Raw genomic sequence first — 22464 nt, 5'->3', positions numbered from 1 at the left:
AAGACACCGGCTATATTTGTACACGCTGACCATACGACGACCACATACGTTCTCGGAATCGCTCGCAGTACGCGCTACCGATATTCCCGCCATTCGCAGCCCTCACCTGCGACGAAGGCAGTTCTCGAACCCGTACTCTCTCGCACGACATAAGTGATGTAAGAAGAGGTTCGCAACAAGCATGACCGTTGGGGCGCGCAAAGCGATTCTTGGAATTCATTTGCTATAATCAAACACGGAAGTAGGGTGGTAAGGTTTGCGGAAGTAGCGAGAGAGGAGAGAAATTGGCGAAAACGAGGAGTTAATAGTATTATTGATTCGGTTGTATTCCTCGCAGAATATTTCCTTCTTTACGATTGCTTAACTGACAATTATTATATTAGGAATATTAATCGCTAAGAAAAGAGTCTTTTAATTACAGAATAAATATATATTTATCTTTATAAGCCACAAATTGTGAGAACCAAGATTAGTTTTGCGCCATTATTTTAAAAGATAATGTAAAAGCATCGGTAAATCTCAGAGACTGCATATTTCTAATTAAATACTTTTTTCACATCTCGGTTTGAGGGCTAAAAAAAAGATTACACCAGTAATTTTCCGGCATTTTGCGATTGCACCGGACGGAACGACTGCGTGGCGGAGAGTTTATCGCGGTATATTTTTACAAGCGTTTCCAACGGAGTCGTCGTGCCCGTTATTCGCTCGCTGGACCGTCAAGCTCGCACCTTAGCCCTGGCTTTTCCATCTCGACCCGACATCGCGTCCCTCCTCGACCTCCCTTTCCTCCCTACCCGACGTATTTTTTGTCGTTTCGCGGCCCTCGCGTGATTTATATCCCCCGTGAAAAAAGGGTCCGTTTCCTAATTACGGGATGAGAAAGAATTATACCGCACCGCCGGTTACGCGCGAGGCTCTCCCTCGAGGAGGAGCCCGGGCCGTCTGCGATGCGCGAAAATGTTACTGAAAAATAATGTATATTCATAACTCGGCATTTGCGGTGCGGGAATGTGTGTGATGCGCGCGCGGGTTAAACACAGCGGAAATAAATATGCCGGTCCCTGCGGATGAACACCGCCCGCGCTCTTGCGAAGTGCGTGCATTACGTTTCATAGAAAAATATTACCGCACAAAAAAAGAAAAAGAGAAACGCGCGGCTATCCCTGCGCTTTATCGCCGGGCCGGCGAGTCGACATTTGACTTGTTAATATTTTACGGAAGTCGATTTTCTTGAAGAACGCAGAAAAACAAACCGACAGATTGATCGCAAAGAGAGGAAATGACGCCAACGTTATCGCGTTGTTAGTATAGCGATAATTTTTTTTTTTTTTTAACAGAAAGTTGCGTGCTGCGTATGCTAATGTTTCTTGTTTTGGCGCCTTCCGCGTCTACGAACAAATGTGTCGTGCACACGCGGCAATTTGCCGGGACTTGATAAGCCGTCTAATTAGGACAGCGACAGATGGTACTTAGGAGCTGAATTGGGAGAGGATACGAAGGAAGCTCAGAATTCGCCGTTACCCGAGTTTATCGTGGGGCTGCGCATGTGTAATTATATTATAGTCAAATTAATGATGGATGACGACAGGAACTCATGATTAATATCGTATCATTAGCATAAAAAAATAATGAAATAACATAAGTGGAAAATAACACGTTACGAAATAGAAATTTCGTTGCGATATGCTTCGTCCACAAATTTCATCGCCACTTGCGCATAGTAAATGCGGATCCATTGATCGGAATCGTCGACAAAATTTAAACGCAGTTAAGGGATCAAATCGATCCTTCCTGATCCTCCGACGTTAACGCAGGGGAACGTTTCACGAGCAAAGGGGGCTGTGTCCGGTCGAACGTTCCGCGGGATAAAATCCATACCGCGGCGGCGTTCCTTCCCCGGAGCGATCTGCATCGCCGCGCGTCCGCAGCTTCGTATGCAAGGCACGAAACTGCATGCTGGCAGCAATCCGCCTCGGATACCTCATACATCGAAATCGGCGACCGCGTCGCGCGCGTCCCCGACGCTTCCCGGAATCTCCGGACCCGAGAAATGCGACGGGGCGCGGTAATAATGTCGGTGTGCAGTAATAAGCCGGGTCGGTCAGCCGAGGTCAGACGGACATACGAACGGACGTGGTGTTTCCAAAGGGGGAGGGGGTGGCCCCGGTGGGATTCGAGACTCCGTTGGCCCTCTTCCTTCTCTCACCGCCACCGCCGCCGTCGCCACCGCCGCCACCGCTGCCACCCCCGTAGAGTAGTAGGTCGTCGAACTACGTGGAAACGAACTTAACCCCCCTGATACGCAGCCCGAGAAGGGGAGAACTGGCTGGCAGACGTGGTGCCGCGCTCCGGAGGGATTCTCGTAGCAATAAAGCAACCGGATTAACACCCTCCTGCTTTCCTTCTTCTTCCCTTCTCTCCCCTCTTCGCAGGTCCGCCATCTCGACCTCCCATTCAGCGCTCAAGCGAGGGCTCGCTCGTCTTCGCTGGCAGTTGCTGGTAGCTCGCTATAATTTACCTATCCTAAACACACCGAGCGCGTCGTACATGTGTACCGACGAGTAGCGAAATGGGGGTTGAAGAGAGGGATGGGGAGAACGCGGAGAGAGCAACAAGCGAGCTGAAGGGGGGTGTCGGGACCGACGGGGCGGCACGTCGGCGAGCGAGCAGTTTCACAAAGGTGATTTAACCCGCGCTAACTCGATCCGGCTCCTGTCGCGCACTGCGAGAGCTACTTCGCGGGGAAAACGGCGGAATCGAGGCGAATTTAATACGATTCGCATTTGACGATCGTGCCAGGTGGATCAGCAAATGTAGGGGAAAAATTAATAAGCAACAATTTCTCAGCGCTATTTAGATACGATAAAAAATAAATAAAGACGTCGCTTTAAATAATGTCCCAAAATATATTGTACAAAATTAAAGACACAAATAATATTTAACTTTAAATAACTTGACAGAGAATTTGAAAAATTTATGTTATATGCATAGGTAACGTTTGATTCAAATTGTATAGATGATTTGTAATTATGTAGATCAATTTATTAAAGGGTTTTAGACCAGTAAACTTCTATAAAGTTTTAATTTTTTAACAGAAGATGGTCCTATTATATTGCACTGCGTTGAATGACAAGCAATACGCTTCTTTTTAAAAATATTTATAAAAATGTTTTGATATAATAAATTGCAATGTGCTTAATTATATATTCGTACATGCTATCTTGCTATCTTGTGCTATTATATTAGTTCCAAGATATCGTGGCTTTGCAGATGGTCTATCCGTTTCGTGGAAGGTAATTAATAGCGGCTGTTTAATTTTACCCAGGGATGACTAATCGAGGGGATTCAGCCTTGCTTGGACTCTTCTACTTTTTTTTTAATCTGCCAGCCTTACTCGAGTTTGCGATGAGTCAATTTTTACGGAACATCCTGTGCATTGTATTCGAATGACCGAAGAACCTACTGTTAGTCACTTAGCAGGATCCGTGATGATTTTAATTGATGCTCGGGAGTTGTAATACTGTTGTAATGAGACTCCGAGTGATTGATAGCGTCTTAGAGAAAAGGGGCGGAAGTCTTCCCTCAATCTAGCTGTAATGAATGCGACCGTGCTTACCTAATAATTCATACCGGAAAAGGGAACGTCATTTGGTATAATATTTACGTGCATTGATAATATATTAGATTAACCCTATACCTCTCTCTCTCTCTCTCTCCTTCCTCTCCCCTTTTTAACGTTCAATAAAACACGCGATGCTTACTATAATTTAATCGCGTTCAAGAGACAGCAGTTAAATTATGAAAGTAAACTTCGGACCGGCGGTTATATCAAGATATATTACATACGCGAGTCTCACATATATTGGAAAAAAAAGGTTGCTAAGGTTTCTTATTATTGGCCTGAATTTCCATAACAATACCGCTGTCGAGTTGACTGACTTTTATGCCGGTATACCGCAAGTAATAAAAAAAAAGTGTGCGTATCCCGAAAGAATGGTAATCAACTAATTATTTTATGACGCAGTCGAAGACAATGGACGGCGAGAGGGTCGTTCGCACATCGGCGAATTCGTCACCCTTCGCGATCGTAGACCACGCCGTTGTTCCCCCGCCCAGTCTGAAATAATCGTTGTTACCCCGAAAAAAGTTGCCGCTCACTTTTTCTGCAACAAAAACCACCCTCACCGTCACCTCGGGCGGCGGCGTGGGTGGTTTGCCGCCCCCGTGGGACTTGGCGGCGGTTGGGAAACGCGCGCGACGGGGCGTCGGACAAATGCCGTAGGCTTTGTTTTAATTGCGGCGTTTGTTCGCTCGCGTTATATAAATGCTCGTCGTTCCGCTCCACTTTCCGTCTCTCTCTCTCTCTCTCTGTCTCTCTTTCTTCCCGTTTATTCACCACCGCGCGGCGCCATCGCGAAAAATCATCTAATTTTACGGAGAATAGAAATCTTTATCACGCGAACCCTATCAGTTATTCGTCATCGCACATTCATTAATCACTTTGAGATTTCGGTATATATACGGCTTGTACACGGTACGAATCAGTCTGGCTTTCTTGCATCTCTTCCTCGATAACGTCGACCTTGCGACATTCCTCCCGGTCTTTGATACCGCCTGTCCCGGGTACTTTTCAGAAAATGATTTTGGCCGCCGCTAGGGTCCCTCCGGTGATGTACCATCAGACACGTTCCACTTCAAAGGTGTCTCTGCGTTGGTACGAACAAGTTAAGTGATTAAATCAACTGACTTCGTCTGAGAGGTCCTTACTTCTGCCGCGAAGTACGGAGCGCCATTAAGATCTTATCTTGAAGGATTCTTTGAAAGTATGCCTAGAATTAACTGCATTTCCATTAACGAAAGAGAAATGCAATTACTTTTGACGTCATCCCCGCGTGTGTTGCCTGTGTAGAAGTATAAGCAAAAATTCGCGATCGTAAAAAAAAAGATCCTCTCTTCGTTTAATAATATTCTCGCGCTACGTGAACAAGAAGAAGGCAAAAGAGAGAACGTTGCATTTAAATATGTCTTTACATTTCATGCTTAGTACTAGTCTTCATCATTTCACTCTGAGGCCTGTTTAATGTGAAAATCTTACTGTCTGTTATTTGTCACATATAAATGCGTGGCGTTAAACGCGGTGCGTGAACGCCTTTACAACACGTTCCCCACGGTACTCTCTCTTGTTTCGCAATCGGTTAGACCCGCTTTATGATCAAGGTTGTCTCATTTCCATGGAACAAAGACCTCGGAGAGGACCGGCGGAGGAGGTTATTCCGGCTTTTTTCTCTAGACCGCTTTGGGTTCTCAGATTCCGCTTAGTAGCACCAGACCAATAAATATCCTTAATTTCGGCCGATGCGAAGTGCGTTCTCGGAAACCGTCGGCGGATCAGACCTGCGGAACAAAGACCGTAACATGCGGGACCGTGGGTTAGGTCCAAAGAAAAAATTCCTCAAGGCCACGGCAGCCGAATGCGAAGACGGAAATCGGCCAGGCCTAGATGACTGCGAGGGAAGTAGGTAGAAGGATGTGAAAGCGAAAGTAATATATTGCTCGTGACCCACTTCTTTAGAAATCTCAGTGTTGAAAACTCGTCCTTTTTTTTTTGGTATATAAAAATTAACATAAAAATGTATTTCTTCATGTAATATACAAACACGTTTTGATTCAGTAAAATTTTATACGAGTTTTTCTGCTTAAATTGAATAACATATTTCCAATGCTGTAAGCTGATTTCTCTCGATAAACATGGCATAATTTACTTATTCCAATTCTCTTTATTTATTACTACACTTATCTCTTTTTAATACTCCACTTAGAGCCCATGAGATGTCCGTTATACAAACCTCGTCCAAAGATTAAGCGATATACCTGCGCAATGGTCGCGCGCCGTTCGCGGAACGTCTAATTTACGAGGTTGCGGAGTCGCGGCGGGTTCGTCCTATTCCTTGGCGGCGCGCGGCGGAATGATTTATCGTGGAATTGATACGGCGTAACTTCGTATATAATGGAACGCCAGTACCGGGAACGAGTGAGGCAATCGTAGCGTAGTTACGCGAGACCTAGACACGAGCCTAACTGCGAGCGCGCGAGCGCGTGGAAAAAGTTGGCCTGTACCAAGAATAGAGCCGGGAACGTACACTACCTAACTAGGCTATCTATTTCTAGCGGTAAACAACCCAGCTCTTTCGCTATTGCGAAATGGAGAAGGACGGTGAAACGGACGTCGAAGGTCTCCGCGGCTCAGTCTATTCGCCGAGGCACCTTCGGGCGAGCTTGTTGTACACGCTCGAGAGACATAAATTGCCACGTCGTCGATGACGAGTCGGAGGCCTTCGAGTGTCGGCCGCTTCTATTATTATCCGCTAATCCGTCCCGCAATCAATGTTACCATGTCTTAGGTCATAGGATACCGAAAAAAATGGACGCGAGTAAAATTCGCGTATAATCTTATCCTCACATCGCTATTACGTCAAACTTCGCATAAAGATAAGTGGCTGAATTTTTACCGGCATAGCTCTCGATAACATATCTTTTTCAGATAGACGAGAATTGATTATTAAATTGGGAAGTGAAGTAGGAGTGTTTAATAAGCAAAGCGGCGATTTGCACATAAACAGCCCGTCTCGCGAATCCCTAAGGCAATTGTTTATGTACCTGCCCACCGACAGACGATTTCCTGTTGCCTTTGCAAATACAATACACGTCGCGTTAACACGTGGCGCCGAATGGCATTAATTAGCCTTTACTTGCATATGTGCATTTATGTATACGTGTGTACGGACGGAATTTCGCTCGCGTAGACGTTGCTATGGCCCCAGCCACGAAGCTCGTTTCGTTGAACCCTTATAGAACAAACGTAAAGGCCAGACAGACAGATTCGCGAATCCATTATGGCCACCGGAATTCCCGCGCACCCCTAATCCTAATAAAAGCCCTTCGTACGTCGCAGAGGACGACAACGGGGTCCCATTATACCCCGAAAATCTTTCCCATGGGCGATCGAGAATGCTCGCTCGCAGAATGCATGGAGGAGCCGACGTAGGGAGAAATAACTCATTCGTATTCGTAGTCGTACCAGTACCGTAACAATCCCAGTTATGATCTTTATCGTCCACTTCATCCTTTTTTCAAGACGAATCACGATATAATTTGTATTAAATCTCTCTCGGGAACGCTGTATGGAATATTCCGCCTTTACATCACCTTATGTCATATTTTAATAACGAGTTTTTTTTGAAACCCAATTTTTCCTTCATGAAAAATACATAGGATCTTATATCTACCTATTCGTTTTTATTTTTTTGCTTTTCTTCAATCATATTAAGGACGGAAACTCAACTCTTTATATTAGGATCCATTTAAAAATTGGAAGACAGGATTTCATTATATATTTAATGTCCTGAAGTTCCTGAGGGATTTATGAGAAGCTTCTGATTTTGAATGTCTCTCTCAGAAATCTCTGTAATTTAACTTTCTTCGAATAAATTGCCATTAGTCTCTTTGTCTGATACGAAAATTTGTACAACACTGACAATAATGGTATAAATCTGCGATCATCGATTGCCTCTCGGCATGCGCATCGCGTATATCCGCTCAACGGATGTCGATTGTAAGCGGGACGCGTGTTCGAAGTTCGAGGATATAAATCGAGACGTGGCGACTGCTCGTCTTTTTGCTCGGCTCGGTCGGTCCTGCCGTGCGTTCGCGAATGTTAAAGCAAGGCGTTTGCGTCTCTCCTCGTCCCCATACTTCGTAAGTATTCGCGTATGCGTATTGGTAGCCCGTCTGACCTCTGACCCTGAGGCCTCCTCAGTACATGGCGCAGGTCGTTAAAGTGGCACCAGACTTCCTTTGAAACGGTGCAGTGTCGTTGGCCCGCCGGTGACAGAAGGTCGCAGGTGACGAGGACCGTGAAACCAGAACCGGTTATTTCGATGGAGAGGAAGCTGTCCGCTGTCCCCCGTCTACCGATTGCCTTTCTAAGATTTCCATCATCCCTTTATTATGAGCACGTCGTTGCCGCTTGCAAATTATGCGCGCTCGGCTTTGCGATTACGATCTAGAATTACGTAATGTTATTAGGCCGTCTGAGAAGCGCGGCATCGTCGCGATAACTCGATCCGCATCCTCGAGACGTAGACAAATAAACTATTAGCTAATGAGTTAATATGAGTTAACAATCTTGGAACGATAATGGTCAGTGTTGGTTTTTATCATAAAGATAAAAGAGAAAGAGTGTTTCGTACGTGTAATATTTTCTTTCGTATTTTCAAGTCCATACCATTACATATATATTCTTTATTATTACAAATTATATAACCATAAATTAATGCAGAATGTATTTGTATTCTAAAATATAGAGGTAATCATTGTAGGAAATTATATTCAACCACTTTAATGCAACGTTTATATTTATAAGACAAAAATGAAGTAGATATTCTTTTCCGAGCGCGCTTTGACTGATCCCGCGCAAATTAGCGAATATTCACACCTGACCTGATCCGGCGCCGTCAAGAGGCCCGTTTCCACGTAAAATCGTCTACGACCTTCGGCGGAGAATCAGAATCGGGCGCGCCCACTCTTTCGGCGATTCTCTCCTCGCGCGCGAGATAGAGAACCGTTCCGAGAATCCGGGCTGCCCGCGTGCATCCGGCAGACACGCGTTACTGCGACGTATCGCCGACGAGTTCAAGGTTCCCGCGGGGACGACCTACGACGGGACGAGACACTTTGTCGTGGGGTATTTGTCACGCGATCGAAGAACGTCTCGTCGTCGCGGTGGCGGTCGATGAAGGGCGGCGCGCGCGCGCGATCGGGGAGAGGAGCCGAGCCGAGCCGGTCGCACCTCCTCGGTCGGCGCCGAGTCGCACGCGTGTGAATGACCGACGTGTGACCGCCGCCGCTCTTCGGTCTCGACGAGTCTAGACCGAAGGTTCGGGATTGCGGTAGGTCTGGAACACAGAGTGGAACGTAATGCAACACCGTGGCGCGGTATATGGCGTGGCGTGGCGGCGCGGAAAGAGAGAACGACGATCGCGCGCGCGGCTCGACCAGACAAAGCGCCGAGTTATATACCTTCTTATTGACCGTACGCCGGCCATTTTAATGGCCTGACCTCTCTCTCTCTCTCTCTCTCTTTCTTCCGAGCTATTTATACCTTAATTGAATTTCCGTTGAAAACGACGGGCTCCGACGTTAACCGTCCACGAAACGAAGAAACGCTTGTCGGCGCGGTCGCTCCATCGAAACTGCCGCGCCGCCGATCGTTTCGACTCCTCGATTTCCGTGCTCGAGTATCGTCTTCCCTCCAACCGATCGGCCGGGTCGATAGGATTCGTGCGACTTCTCTCTTTGGGCCTTTCCACTAACTCGCGTTCGTCGCGGTCTTTTTAGCCAAACGTATTAGACCCGATTAGACCCTTTAGTAACTTTATAGAATTTGACTTGAAAATCGCGTTCGTTGTTTCTTAATTGGAAAACACTGATTAGCTCTAGATTTATTGACGGAATAACGATGCACCAAATACTGAGGAAGCTTTAAAGTTTTTTAAAGAACTTCTTATTAATCTTTTTAATAGAGGAAATCAACTTATAGAATGCAATTAATCTTTAAAAGGTCACAAATATTCCGAATATTAAAAACTACAAAGAAAATCTTAATCTTTAACTCGTTTGCGAATTTATTTATTATATCATAATTTACTAAATACTATACTATTGTTTTATATTTTGTTTTATATATAATACTATGGCCTTGTAGCACATGCGCTATTAATCTATCATAAACCTCTTTTAAAGTATTATATAAACTTAATAAATTATTTAGCAATAAAAAGTCAGCACGTAAGTGGTAAAAGATGCATGTCTTCAGACTTTTATTTTCGGCCTTGTACGTCCGACTCTCACAGAATCTTCTCCTGATTCGAAACGGCCGTTATACGCGTTCACCCCTGCCAGGTCAAAGAAGCCGTCGCTTTCGAACGGGAAGCGGCTAGTCGGTCGCCTCGAGACGTTCGTTTTGATGAGACGAGGCGAGAACGAGGCCCACGGCGTAGGACGACGTAGTACTACGACGCCGCGGGTGGGAATCCTTTGTTCGAGAATGGACGCCATGAGAACCACGTGTCTGGTTTCCCGCCAAGTCGCCGGGAGGTCGGTGCGACGGGTTGGCGGAGAGAGGAAAGCGAAGGAAGAGCGAAGCGGACGGGCCGATGTGTGCGTGCGTAAACCGTGTACGTGTATGTGCGGTGCGTCGGCTGGTTGGTAGTACGTCGTGTTGTCGGCGCGGAGAGTAGAGGAGAGAGAGAATCGGGTGAGAAGGGCCGACGCGCGGGTGCGGGACGGGAGAGAGGATCTAACTAACCGGCGTGCCTGACCGCATGACTTCCCTCCCCTCGTTCCCTCGCCGTTCAACGCTGCTGGTGCAACGTACTCGAGGGCTTCTCGTCTGCGTGCCCGCGTCGGTGAGCAGCGCGCCCGGGGAACGGGTTCGGAAGATCTGCTTTGTACCCGCGCTTCTGTGTTCGCGGCGAAAAATTAATCGTCGGATTCCTGAGCCGCGTACTTCGCGCAGGCTCGATCTCATCTCATCTCATCTCGCTCGCCCGTTTTGCTGGGCCCGGTTGCGGCCTGAACGTTTCTAGTCCTCGTTCTATAGCCTTATTAGTTAAATAAGTTTTCGTTTTCTGCTGTATCACGACTAGAACTATAATGTGAGGAGGAGAGAAAGAGAGGTCGAATCGTTAAAAGCTGGGGTTACTTACCCGGGATCGTTGCCTCAACTGAGTTAGGTTCGAGTGCAGGCAGACAACAAAGAGCGAATCGCGACGATCGGACGTTAGGTTTCCGGAGCTCCCAGTCCGCCTGGGGCCGACCGGGGCAAAAAACACGTCTAGACATCACAGCTCGCCCTCTACGATCCTTCAGGGTTTATCCTGACCCGTCGCAGTTAGAATCTTTCAGGTTTCGTATCGTTCTCGCGATTTACAAACACCGTCGCCGTTTCGTTTTATCGTTCTACGCGAGAATGTCGTTTTCGTTCGCACGCCATTCGTTCGATACAATTCGCGTATTCTTCCGCGAAATGTCATCGCCAAGCCTCCATGCTCACTTATTAACAACCAACAGGATGTCACACATTGATCAGTGACATTCGATCTCCGTTTTAATTATCGTTTGTAGTCCAGCGAGTATTGTCCAATCATTCGCATATCGACGCGCATAGATACTCTCTTGCAGCGTCTTGAATGATGAATCCTAATGGATCGTGTAAACATGTCGTGATGTTCTTTTCACAACGCATCCATTATTAATGCAGATCGATAATAAAATATTACGTTCGGAGCTGAACTCTAAACTTCATTATTAAAATGCGGATATTTATTTCGTTTACGCCTGAAGCGTGAATTATTGGTTTAGAATTAGAAATTAATTATTAATTAGATCTTTATTAATTAAAACTAAGTATTGAACAGTCTAATCTAAGTAGATATCGAACAGAATATTTGATCTAATAGTAAAGAACACTATTGGACAGACCAAGGAAACTCGCAAAGGATCCATAGTTTTCTTAAACAATGAAATATTTGGGATGTAGGAAATAAAAATAAATAAGTGAGAATGTGTAGAGAAGGAAGAGATTGATAGAAAAATAGTATTCTTTGATGCTATTTTTATTAATCAGGAATAATTTACGCTCGCCAGTGCGTATCGTGTAGTTAAATGGTCGGGAAACGCCTCTGGCACTGGCGATGACCACTTCGCGGCTCTCCGCTTTGTTGTTGCCGCGAAGAGCAAGGTTGAGTACCACCGCCGTTTCGCGTTCCCGCCAAGGAGTGCTTCCTGCTGGTTGTTGGCCCTTATTGTTTCCCGCCAAGTTGCGCGCGCAGATGCGTGCTGCCGTGCCGTTCCTCCGACGTCCCTCCGACCGACGTCGGCCGCTTCTACGATCGCTACTACCGTACCCTTCTGCTCCCTCATTCCCCGTTCCCCTCCCCCTCAATTCCCCTGGCCCGTCTGCCGTCCTGCCGCCAAATAGGGCAACAAACCGCCGACTACGCATAGGAGTTTCGTGCGCGCCGTTCGATCTTCTTCGGAGACCTTGAACCCGATCACGTGTGTACACCATGGACAGAAGACGTCTTTATTCGCGCCGCATAACATATGCCCGGCCACCCGCTCCCGAGCCGCCGCGTGATGTAGACACGCGAGTGCATCGAACCGGCCGATTATGCGTGTGTTTCGGCGCGTTGGTTGGTTTTGGCAACGTGCGAAAGACCTCCGCGTCCGCTTTTATAGCCGCCTGTGAGCTTTTACGGTGCGGTCGCCGGTTGCGATGCCCCCGTCCAGGCGACGTTGTATACGCACGTATTTCCGGTTTTAAAATCCTTTCCGGAGAGAGAAATTAAATCACGAAAAGACGTTGCGAACATTCGAATTCGCCAACCGTTCTTCTGATCTCGCGACACATAGATTATTATTGCATAATTAAATATATCTCATTAGAGACGACTGTAATAATTGACAGATATTTTTATGAGTATGAGATACATATTTAAGAAAGTTACATCAAATTTGAAATTATATTTTTGTCGTACGGCATTTTCTTAACAAGCATAAAAAAATGGCTAGCATAAGTAAATTTTGGATTTAATTAGTGTTGTATTAAATACATTATTTAGTATTAGCAAATATGAATTATTTTTTGAAAAAATAGGCAGGATATTTAATCACTTTAGGGAGACGAGATTCCGGCCGTCTTAGATAAGTTATCAAAGCACAACGTTCACCACTTTGATCAGAAAGAATTTTCGGGCGTAGATAGATCGATCGATTGACAATGATTGATTGGCAAAGGAACAGGCGCGGCTCTCTTATTTTTTTCTTCTTTCTTTTTTTTCGCAAACCATGAGCTTCCATATAGGGAGGGCGAAAAATGAAGGGAAGACTGATGATGAAAGTTAGGGCACTGCCGCAAGCATCGCGCCTTGGGGATTTCATCGCGTAATCTGGCGCCATTTGCCGAGTTATGCAAATCGCTAATTTTACTTTGGGGTATTATAACGGGGATTTATAACCTCCAAAACGTGTCGCTGATCGAAATTTCGCTGATTGATTTCAACTCGATTTAATTTTAATTCAATTTTAATTCAATTAACGAAATTAATGGTGACCTCGGGTCCGTGTCGCCGTGCGGAAAAAGCGTGGAACGCGGGATAAATGCGCGAGGGACCAGCCGCGCGAAATAACCGGCATTGCTTTTAGTAGATTAAATATCCTCGTGCGAATTAATACTTTCGTATGCCGCCTTAATCATCGAACTATCTTGAAAAGCAGAGCGGAGCCTGTCTCGAGTCTCCCTCCATTTCGCTTCTCACGGTCGAGACTCGGCTGAAGTACTCATCGCTGTCCAATTTTCGTTAGCGGCCATTAGGCTCTCTCCGCCGTTTGCTCTGCAAGTTCGCGTACGTCAAGTTCCGCAGTCCCGTGCCGCAGTTCCCGGCAATGATGAAATGAAGTGGGCTCGCGGAGCATTATAACGAGCTTCACGATGTCGCGCACGTATATCTGCCGCGCACCCTCTCTCACCCCGCGCCTTCGCTCCCCGAAAGAAAGAGTCGTCGGTATCCTTAGAACCGCCACCCTCCTGCCTCTACAACGTCCTTCCCTCCCCGCCCGACTTTGCGTTTTAAAAAGTTCTTCTGGCCCTTCTGGCTGGCGAAGGGGTGGGCAAGCCGGGTTAACCCGAAAGCAGCCCCGCCGCCCCGGGGGAAAAAATTAAAGTTGCGACGCGTACCGCTCATCCATCTCCCCTCGGGCGCCGAGTTAACGCAACATTATGTACTCCTCACGGCTCACCGACATTAATGTCGGCCCAAGATGACGTTACCGGCGCCGGGGATCGCCTTTTTAACGACCTACAAACCACCCGGTTTTCTTCTTCCCCGCTACCGGCGAATAAAAGTCGTGCGCGAGCAACAGCGCGAAAAAAACAGAGACAAAGCGAATTTTTATGACATATCTGACATCGCGAAGATTGCCGACCACGACCTGAATCCATGCTTGAACCTCATAACGTTTCTTTAGTGGATTCTTTCTCTCATAGAACGAGTACATTGCTGGAAAAAAGTCATACTGTTGTGCAATTTAAATGGAGATAAAATTTTAATAGAATAAAATTTCAATAGGAGAGATTTATTTGACGTATAACATTAGTTTCATACTTCAAACTTTGTCCGATACTCATTTACGCGAATAATTTTTAATAGGTTAAATATCTAAAAATCTAAATTATAAATAAAAATCGAGAAACATTTTTTACTTCTGACAGAAATCAGCGTAATTGGCAAACGCATAAAACACGTCACGACATTCGCGATCACTGATCGTGTAAAATCGCGTAACGGCGTTATAAAATTTTTGAGTGTTACGCGCGTACTTCGGAAACGGACGTCATTCTCCTTAATCAATCGCGGTATATCTCCGCGCTTAAATGCGCGTATATGTACGTTTTATAGTGTCTATAAAATCCGCGATGTCACGACAGCAGCGTTCCTGAAAAAATTGCTGGGAAACAGTCGTAAACGCGAGCGCGCACGGTCGCCTGTATTTTCACGTAATCACGCTGCATGCGGCGCTTATTGTATCCGATCGGTTTCACGACAATCCGTCGATGACGCGCGCGAGTAAGCCTTTAAACATGCACTCGTCAGGCAGTATTAAAAGCTCACCGTGACGCACAGCGCGGGCGTTCGCACTTTTCTCTCTTTTTCCGGTCGCTCCTCGTTTTCGCGTGTGCGGACGATTTTTCTGCCTTTTTCTCTCTCTTTCCCTCTCTCTCTCTCTCTCTCTTTTTTTTAAGCGGCCACCAAATAGAATCCGGCTGGTCCCGCGCGTCGAAAACATTCAACGAGACAAGCGGAAAAAAAAATATAAAAAAGCGGATCTTTACACTCCGCGTACCAGCGCGAATATTGCTGACAGGCTTGTACAGTTTATCAGCTACGACAAATAGCAAGTTTGATTGGTATAAACAGAGAAAAAAGTGTGACCGGGGGAAGAAAAATGAATATCGGCCGCGTGAATCGAACTTTCGGCGTGCGATTGTCGATCGAAAATTGCCGTCCTATAACGAAATCGCAAGACTCCGCGGCTCGATCCGTAATTTATCAGTCTGATTGGGGAATGGAGTTATTAAAGTTTCAGTGATTGATACTCGCCCGAATGGGACCGCGCAAAAATGGAAAGTTGAAACCTTAAAGCGGAGTCTCGTGGAATTCACAGTCTACGGCTCTTTTCTGTGTGCTATATTTTAAAGAGTCTATAGGTATATATATATATATATACATATGCGTTACCATAAACTACGTTAGGCTATTTGTATCTATTGGGCTTGCTACCGATTAAGGCTACGCTCATTCCCGCGCGACGCGATTTTTCCTTTCTCGACGACTGGAGAATGTCGTCAGATGAAGTCGTTAAGAGACCCTTGTTAGGCGGGCCGTGGGAGAAATTTATCGTAGGTCGTTTATTAGAACAAATCGAGTTTTCATGCGGCCGATTGGTCGTCCGTTCGCAAACGTTAAGATGATCGACGAGCGAGGACCGTACTCGCGTCAGGTCGATTTCGAGCGATCTTTCTTTCTCTCCGCCGAAGCAGCGACAATTTTTTTTAGTTTCAACATAATGAGAGCACGCAAATGGGAGAAAAACTGTTATGTGATCTCTCGGAGACATGACATAAAAGTAGGTTGCAAATGTTAAGCATCATTCCACGATTGCGATGCTCTTTCAAATTTGTCTTTTCTTTGGGGAAAAATTATATGACAGAAATTAGTGAGCGGTATTTATAAAAACACTTGTAATGAGAACGGCGCATTTTTGATGAATATAAATGAATAGAAAAAAAGATAGATGTTATCCAAAAGTAAATGAGAGATTTTTTATTTTTATTTTAGCGCTTAGATTTTTTTATGTCAAATCCATCTCATGCATGCATTTTTGAATTGCCTTCAGTCGACTCAGGGAAACATTAGTATCACTGACGCACGTGTAATACTGTCGCGTACTGTCCACTCAGCGTATCTTTTTTCCTCTCTATCGCCAGCAGGATTACAAGGGCGATTATGATCGAGCAGGACGAGCGCTGGAAATTCTATAAGATACCTCAACGAGCGCGTTTACTCGTCGTGTAACTTGCGCGAGGGTGTGTTCGTGTACGAGGGGATCCAATGTCGGTCTGTCAACTTGCAGGTGCAGGTGCGGGAGGGAGGGGCATTTGTGAAAGCAGAACAGAACGGGAGTGACAGAGAGAGAGAGAGAGAGGGAGGGAAATTCGCGGGATTCGAGCGCGAGGGTGAGACACGAAGGGGGTGGGTCGGGTGACTGGAAAAGCCGCGGGCTCTGCTGGCGTGTGCACGACGGATACGTGCCTGGACTCCATTACGGGCTTGGGGAGCCACTCTTTCCTTCCGATAAAAACGGAAAAAACTGACCCCCTCTCCGTCCCCTCGCAAGTCCACCCGCGCAAGTCCTCCTACTTCTTCATCTCCTACTCTACCCGCCGTATCGGTAACTGCTTCGAGCCGCCCGATGCCGCCGTCAACCACCCTCTGTTCGTCTCTTCTTCTTCCTCCTCCTCCGTTACGGTCATCCTTCCTACTGGGTCCTCAAGATACGTCTGCGAAGTCGGAGGACACGTTCACGGACGCGGGGTTCCGAATTATTCGGGGGTCTCGCTGACGCGTTCTACAGCTTTATTTTTTTCGTTATCCACTTATTTCCGATCCACGATCTCGCAAAAACGTTTCGACATTTAGTTACCGTGACGATAAATGTATTTAATAACTCTCGATAATTCGATATGAAATCCACAAAGCGAAAACGCTGAATAAGGAGAAATATTTTGGTATTAAACGATATAACAATATCTCGATAATAATTAGCGGACGTTTGTTTTGTGCTTTTATGTTTTCCGTATCCGATATTTTCAAAGGCATCTGTTTTACCGCAGACTTATATCCCCTCATTGGATTCTCATTGCCTGAGTTTAACCACTACGGTTTCCTTCTCCCCTCGCGACCACCTTTCTCCGCCGAGTTCTCAATACTACACGAAGTCTGGTGCGATGCGTTCGTGTACTGGGTTTCGAGTAAACCGGCATTTCTGACGTTATACATCTCTCAGCTTTCTTTCCCGCTCCTCTCCATCTCCTTCCCGGCTCCTCCGCCGTTCTTTATTTCCTACTTACAGACGATGCTTGTCTCGATCAGCATTCATTGCGCGAGTCACGTGGAGCGAAAGACGTCTTTATTGAAAAGTTGCGCCGCCACGAGACTCAAGTAATTTAACTGTTACGATGGGAAATGCCGAGAGAGACGAATATGAAACGCGAATTTTTGCGAAGCGTTCAACTGCTTCCTCGGGTCGACGATACGCTTTCACCGGGTACGGGAATCGTACGTCACAAATAACGTCGACATTAATTTCACCCTGAAAGTGACTCCTCACATTTTTACAGCCACATTAGCTTATACAATTACGATTAGCCGTAACATTCACTAAATTATGAAACGTTTATAAATCAATTTATATAGATTGTGTGCGTTTCACCTGCAGCGGTGCAAATACGATAAACAATTTAGAACATTAAACGAGCGTAACTATAGAGTCGCAAACAGCGTTTACCGTTTTATTTCGAAAATGTTGATTGACGTATATGTGAGACACGTTCAATCGAAGGCACTTCCCACCTATGTGCCGCTATTGACTTTTGGGTAGAAATATCGTATGCGGATGTGATATCGAAATCGAAATAGCTCTCACCCTTAAACTGTCAAGATAACGAATTACCGTGGAATCAGGTGTGCGATCTACTTCAGATGCCCCAAAAAGAATTCCTTGACTTATAAAATACATCCGATTTATTCGCGTTTGATGTATAAAGCGCACTTGCCATAAGCGTCCATCCTATGTATCATAACATAAATCATACGACGCGTGACAGAAATAAATAATTTACGGAACTGTAAATTATTACAATTTATGATATATAAGATTTAACTTTACGTTATAATAATTGCAAAAAGTTATGGGCACAACTGTCAACTATAAATTATGTTTATTTATTAAATTTATATATAATTGCGTCAAAATGCATCCACGAATTTACTCCAAGTTAAGAGTTGATCTGCCAGATTTTTCCTGCAAGTTAGAAATTTGACGTTTCTTGCGACTGGTGGTCCGGAGCCATTTCCGTGGAAGCCGCACGCGTAGAAAGGTTTTTGAACTCGCGAAGGCGAGCGAAGAATCCAGCGGATGCGTTATGCACGAGAGAGGAAGGTGCATGCCCAGAAAAAGAGGCGGAAAGAACGGCAAGAGAAAGAAAGCGGGAGGGAAGAGATAAAGATGTTCGGTATTTCCTTTCGTCGTACACGCGGCCAGAAACGTCTGCGCTTCCGTTATTTTTTCAGAAAACAATGTCGGACAGCCACGGTCGCGTAGAATCTTTTTGACTTTCTATTTCCGGTAAGAAGCTTTTCCGACGAGTTCAGGGCGATCGATGGAAAAATATAGCCGCTAATAGTCCCTCTCGAAAGGGTTCGACAGTTTGATCGACAGACTTTTTGCCGTCAATTTCGATGGCGCTCCTCTAGTCGAGAGACTCGAGGACGAGGCGTCCCTGGCGACTTTAATATTCGATGAATTTTTATTTCTCTCCAATGGGGATGACACAAATAGTCGCGAAAAAATCGGAGATACGATTTTAAAGTAACACTTGACTTAAAGTGGAATTATGCTTTGCTGGAATTAGCGTATGCGCCGCTTTTGATATTTATAATTTCACGACTGCTAAATTCTTCTTATAATCAGCGAAATCGAATTTTTCCTCCTCCTCCTTTTTCCTCTTATTTATCATGAGTCATCTCGACGGTGACTAAACTTCGCGAGAAGGGAATCTGCTGGTTCTCGCGATCAAGACGTTAAAAATTAATTGCACGGATGGAGTTCTACGAATCGCGATAGATAGATACCCGGAACGAGCAAGCGCGTCAAAAATTAATGCCCGTGATTAAAGTTATGTCCGAATGAGAGAGAGAGAGAGAGAGAGAGAGAGAGAGAGAAAAAAAAGTACGTGGTAAGGTATACCTATTAATTGTACGTAGACATTATTTTTAGATCAACTCTACGCTCGATTTTCCGCGAGCACTTTGCGAAAGTTCAACTATGGCGCGTGGCTTATGAGCTGTCGGCAAATTGAAAGCTCTAAATTTTTAATTCCGCAGAAAATTGCCAGTCCGACCGACCGCCCGCTCGCTTTACCGTGGCCTGACATTAGAAGCTACTTCCCCGAACTTCCATCGCCTTTAATGCATGTTAATCCGCTGTCACTGTAATCCGCGAGTTTTCAACCCTTCCTCTCTCCGCTACTCTCCCGCGGGAATAACATTTCCATGATCGATCGCCGATCGCGGTTAAGAGGCGTATTAATTGCCCGTCGATCGGTACCTCTAATTATCGGTGTGCACCGCGCGGGCTGATTAATTACTATCGGCTGCCCACGGGTGGTAACCAAAGTGAGATCGATGTTCGACGGAGGGATTCTCTTTAATTCGAGTCGATCGAGTGATTATTTTTCATTCCAACGTCCGCACGGCCGTCCCCTCCGTTATTTCGCATTCTTTTACGGCGTGTTCCCTTTTTCCCATGCCCATCTTCGATATATTGGTATTTTAATGTTTCGCGGTTGATCCTTCCGCTTCGGTCCGATCAAGCGGCCATTTAAGATACGATCATTTAAGTATAAAAATGCAAGCATTTTTGTGAAATAATTTTACTTGAAATTTAATTCTCTCTCTCTCTCTCTCTCTCTCTCTCTCTCGGCTTGATAATTACGAGTTTCGAATTTCCAACTCCGTTTTTGATTGCATCGAAGTAAGTTATCGCAGTTTGTTTACAAAGTTCGCCATTTAAACGAAAAATATTGTTCCTAAAATTTACAATATCTACATCGCGAGAGAGTCGGATATTTTCTTTCTGAAGAAGTCGTGATCAAACTGTAAACAACAACCTAGCTCATAAGTACGATTTTCGCAAACTTTAGTGAACTTTCGAGGAGTTCTTCTATTTTCGCTTGAAAAGCATTAACGCACGGAGCGCAAAAAGAATTTCTTGCTGCGCGCGCGGATTCCGTTAAAGAGAAAAAGGTAGAAAAAGAGAAAAGAATTTGAAAAGACACGAACGCGCTGCGGAGAACGCCGCTGATTTGCGTATTCGGCACTTCGAGTTTCGAGATTCTCGCGTTTCCGCAGCCCGCGCCGGTCGTGTCCTCTCGTCTGTCTTTGTCTTTTTTAAAACGTGACTCACGGAGAGTTCATTAGCACCTAGCTACGCGCCATCGGATGAACGACGAGCTCGAGTCGGACCGGTTTCGAGAGAGAGTGAGAGAGAGCGAGAGAGAGAACGCACTTGAGATTCGGTTTCGATGGCGATTGTACTGCCAACGGGAGAACGACTATCCGTAAGATAATTCCATTACTATTGTCTCTCTTCATTGTTATTCCCCACCGGTACGTACCGACGACTGTTTGAGTCCTCTTCTTGGATTCCCGTTCGATTACGGAGGGATTTTGAGGAGAGTCACGTCTCCGCCGGCGATGCGACTGAAATATGGCGTAAGAAACCCGAAATGCTCGCATACACAAGGATTGCTTGAAATTGCGGTCTTATGCGATATTTTGTCGTCTGGCGCTCACAGACATCGCGGTTGCTTTTCGGTTGCTTTCCTACAAAGAAAACGTTCGACCATTACGGAGAAGTATGATGACAGATTCCTTGGTGATTAGAGTCATCTTTTTCACGAGATGGCTATTTGAATAATAAATTTACAATCTTGAAGATTTCTTCGCTATAAACTGTCTTCTTTTATTACCAAATATTTCCATCTTTTTACTGAGATAATTCACCAAAGTAGCGAAATTCGTTAAAACTATCAGAAATAAATTTTATATGAGAAAATTGATATTTAAATATGGGAATGACGAGCATGCTTATCAATATTTCAAACACGTTTTTTCTAACGTCTATTACCACAAATTACTACTGTTAAATAATTTATTCGCGTAACGATACCATTGATTATTGAAATCCATTCAGTAGTGTTTGCTAGAGCACACGCGCGATTTTTGGAATTTTGACCGTGCGAAGCTCGCAATGTGTTTTCTCTAATATAACGTAGATGCTAGAGGCGTTGCATCTGTCCATGCTTAATTTATTGCTTATCGATTGAGGAACGCATCTGGCGGTTTCGTCACGAACGCGCGGAATTTAATTAATAATACTGTTATCGCTGTCCTTCGCTCAAGAATTTCAACTGAGCACCAGTCGTTCCGGCCTGTTTTCAGAATTAGAAGGGTTAACGCATTACATTACAGATGTTGAATCCGGATGCAAAACTTATATTAAAATACGTTAAATGGTATTTAGAAATTTGCATTTTTGGAATGGGAGAGAGAGGGTTAAAGAATCGCTTTGCTGTTTTGTAACGATGATTTATTCAATTCAAACTCCCGAAGTTGGTTTATTTGGCTTCCGGAATTACCGCGCAAACCTTCACGCACGCATGCGAAATTACCACGTGCTTTTGGGTAACATGCTGCCGAAGTTCATTAGCACCGCCACGCGCCAACGACCACGGTCGTTGCACGCTGATGTCGAATACGAGGGTCTGCGAACGTAGGCAGGGCAGCGGCGGAAGGGGGCAGGGATTGACCGTGCAGAAAAACGTCCTTCTTTTGCGCGATATATGTATGTCCGCGCGCGAGTGTCAACGATCGTCAAATTCCATCCGTAAGGAATTTCGCGACACGTGGACGTCTGTCGATCCTCCTCGTCTCGTTTCCGTTCTGCATCAGTAAAAAAGACACGAATTCGCGCTCGCGTCGAATCCAATTTCGAGGTTCGTTGACCCGCGTTTGCGATTGTTGCGTCTTATTTCCATGATCAGTAAATTTTCAGCACGCGCTCTTTTTATCGCTTAGCAAATAAGTTATGCGATCCGCGTTTTATCTACATTCTTAAAATCTTTTACTTGGTATATTATTTCTCGCAGCAATAATTATCATAAATATAATAAAGTATAAAGTCTTTTTTATTAACCTTGATTTTTCTCGTTTTCAGATCGAGCATTGCAGCGTGGCGTGCAGTTCTCCAGCTAAAGTGGTGAGTCCTTATCAATATTCAGCGATAGCCTAAGATTGAGATAATTTCGCGAGTACTATCAGTGTCGGAGTGCCAAAGTAACGCTACTAATGCGTTCAGAATTAAAAAAATATATCTGTGAATGGAGAACATCGCAGTTTTCATGTCTGTTTATTCGATTACAACGCCAGAAGCAATTTTAAACGATATCTCTTCAGTTTTGCGCCGTTTCTTTTTATTTTAATAACGTATCTTCGTTCTATG

The 22464-nt window shown here is 45.2% G+C and overlaps 1 protein-coding gene across 1 annotated transcript in view; it reads left to right on the top strand.

Annotated features, from left to right (window-relative positions):
* The window catches only part of Pdk1 (Phosphoinositide-dependent kinase 1), a 289915-nt gene that overhangs the window by 69967 nt on the left and 197484 nt on the right, over positions 1-22464 (top strand). The window contains exon 2 of the mRNA XM_071792447.1: positions 22180-22221. The gene's annotated coding sequence lies outside the window, so the exon portion shown is untranslated. The remainder of the gene's footprint in view (positions 1-22179; positions 22222-22464) is intronic.

The sequence above is a fragment of the Temnothorax longispinosus genome, chromosome 11, assembly GCF_030848805.1.
Source record: "Temnothorax longispinosus isolate EJ_2023e chromosome 11, Tlon_JGU_v1, whole genome shotgun sequence".
Classification (NCBI taxonomy): Eukaryota; Metazoa; Arthropoda; class Insecta; order Hymenoptera; family Formicidae; genus Temnothorax; species Temnothorax longispinosus.
This window is presented reverse-complemented; position numbering and strand designations above follow the sequence as displayed.